This window comes from Phocoena phocoena, chromosome 3 (assembly GCF_963924675.1).
Source record: "Phocoena phocoena chromosome 3, mPhoPho1.1, whole genome shotgun sequence".
NCBI lineage: Eukaryota > Metazoa > Chordata > Mammalia > Artiodactyla > Phocoenidae > Phocoena > Phocoena phocoena.
In genome coordinates this window covers 138418082-138420620 of record NC_089221.1, presented here as the reverse complement: position 1 = coordinate 138420620, position 2539 = coordinate 138418082, and the positions used below count along the sequence as shown (strand labels likewise).

At 41.4% G+C, this 2539-nt stretch overlaps 1 pseudogene; it reads left to right on the top strand.

Moving 5' to 3' along the window:
- Positions 1 to 1364: 1364 nt before the first annotated feature.
- LOC136121382 (YEATS domain-containing protein 4 pseudogene) lies at positions 1365 to 2050 on the top strand (annotated as a pseudogene).
- The last annotated feature ends 489 nt before the right edge of the window (positions 2051 to 2539 follow it).

Sequence of the window (2539 nt, the reverse complement as noted above, 5' to 3'; positions counted from 1 at the left end):
TTTGATATTGGATCAGTAATACAGTATTTCTAGCAATAGATGTCCAAAGTGGGTGGGGAATAATTGGTTCCAGTTCTGAAGTTCAAAAGGCTAATGAGATACAAAATTTAGTTAAAGGATTGATATATCTTGGAAGCTCAAATGTGGACACAGGGCTTAATGAAATTGTAGACAAATAACACAGGCCTGGTGTAATACATAGGGAGTGGTGGGGACTGTGGGTAACTGGGGAGAAACAAGCTCTATCTAAAGAGGCGGTCACTACTGAGCACCCTCCAGTTGTTGTCTTGAGGAATTGCAAGCCCAGTGATGCCAGATTAATCTGAGAATGCAAGAAGCCCCCATGGCACTGAATCTTTTACTTTATGGGCAGGTACAGTAAGGCCAGAGAGACACAGAAACTTTCATCTTTCTTGTGCCAAAAATCCATGCTGAGGTTTTAGAGTCGTAATCCTCTAAAACTGAGGTTTTAGAGTCGTAAACCGAGATTGAGGAAGGAGCATATGACAAGCTCCATGAGAGTGTGTGTAGAGTGAACAAGCTTCTATGCCATTATAGTGGTGGAATGATCAGTTTTCTTCCCTTTCCTGGAAGCTGACACCTTATAAATGTAAGAAAGTAAAATACTTTCGTGTACTCTCAAAACAAAAAATAGAGAAACTTTTTTAGTAGAAATAGGTACAGAAAATTGCCAGCAGAAGTTTTCACAATGTAAACAGTCTGGTTGGCTTTTAGATCACTCACTCAGAGGGCTTTTGTCTCTCTCCTGCCAGTAGAGCAGAAGCCCCTTACTCTCCTACAACACCTCCTGGGCCCACTCAGCAGGCACATGGCCCTGACGGAGAATAAGACAGAGCCACCAGAGCAAGGATTTGGGAGAGGAGCAAAGAATCCTGAAGGGGCAAAGAACTGCTGGGAGAGCACCCAAGGGAGAAAAGGGAGGTGAGGGTGGAGGCTCTGGGGCACTTTGTCACTGATGGGGTGGAGGGGGGTCATGAGCCCTAAGATTCTCCACTATATCAACTCTGGGGATGAAGCATGGGCACAAATTCAGTGGGCAAGGGAAGCTACCCACACATTTCCACCTCCCCAAAGACCCTGTGTAGACTGGACTTTAGTGAATGAACCTGAAAGTGAAGAACTAATAAAAAGGTCCCGCTTTCCACCGCTCTCCTCTCCGCGACACCCGCCGCGGTGAGGCGTTGGTGATCCCTCAGCACCCAGAGTCCTGCTGACCCGTCCTCCCTCGGCTAGAAACCCTGCTCCTGGTACCGCGTGGGAGGTGCGGGGCCTCTGAGCGGAGTGGCGAGTCCGCCGGCCCCGGTCTCTTTCCCTGGTGGTGCCGGCTTCTTCCGTAGGACAATATGTTCAAGAGAATGGCAGAATCTGGGCCTGAATCCGGCGGGAGAGTGAAGGGGGTTACTACCGTTAAACCAATCATTTATGGTAATGTTGCTCGATATTTTGGAAAGAAAAGAGAAGAGGATGGGCACACCCATCAGTGGACAGCATATGTAAAACCATATCGAAATGAGGATATGTCAGCATATGTGAAGAAAATCCAATTTAAATTACATGAAAGCTATGGCAGTCCTTTAAGAGTTGTTACTAAGCCTCCATATGAAATTACTGAAGCAGGCTGGGGTGAATTCGAAATAGTCATCAAAATATTTTTCATTGATCCTAATGAAAGACCTGTAACACTATATCATTTATTAAAGCTATTTCAATCAGACACCAATGCAATGCTGGGAAAAAAGACAGTGGTTTCAGAGCTCTATGATGAAATGATATTTCAAGACACAACAGCGATGATACAACAATTATTAACATCTCGTCAGCTTACCTTAGGATCCTATAAGCATGAAAGAGAATTTGCAGAACTTGAAGTGAAAACCAGAGAAAAATTAGAAGCTGCGGAAAAAAAAAAAAAACAAGCTTTGAAATTGCAGAGCTTAAGGAGAGATTAAAAGCAAGTCGTGAAACTATAAATTGTTTAAAAAATGAAATCAGGAAACTCGAAGAAGATGATCAGACAAAAGAAATATAAACGGGTCTGAAGAGAACTCGATAGTAAGTAAAACTAAAATAAGATGGAGTTTAAAGGAGAGATGGACTACAAATGCTGCAATGTTTCTTAGAGGAACTGCACATATAGTTGTCAACCATAGATTTCTCAACAATGGGGTCAAATCTTTAATGTGAAATATATGTGTATAATGCTGTATAGGCATTTTATCAACCCATTTCAGGGTAGTTCTGTGATATTAAAGCCCAATTTTAAAACATTTTTATTGCATTGTATATATAGCTTATCCTTTTGACAGACATCAAAATTTCATTATAAAGTATCATTTGTACAAATTTTCTACGTCCCTAGTTAGAATTTGTGGTAAAATTAATGTGTATATTTAATTTCTTAAGTTCTTACCTGCCCCCATCCCAACTCTTTTGTATCTGATGTGCCCAGTGCCCAGTAAGCACAATAAATGTAGTTTACAGATGATTAAAAAAAAAAAAAAAAAAAAAAGAACTAATA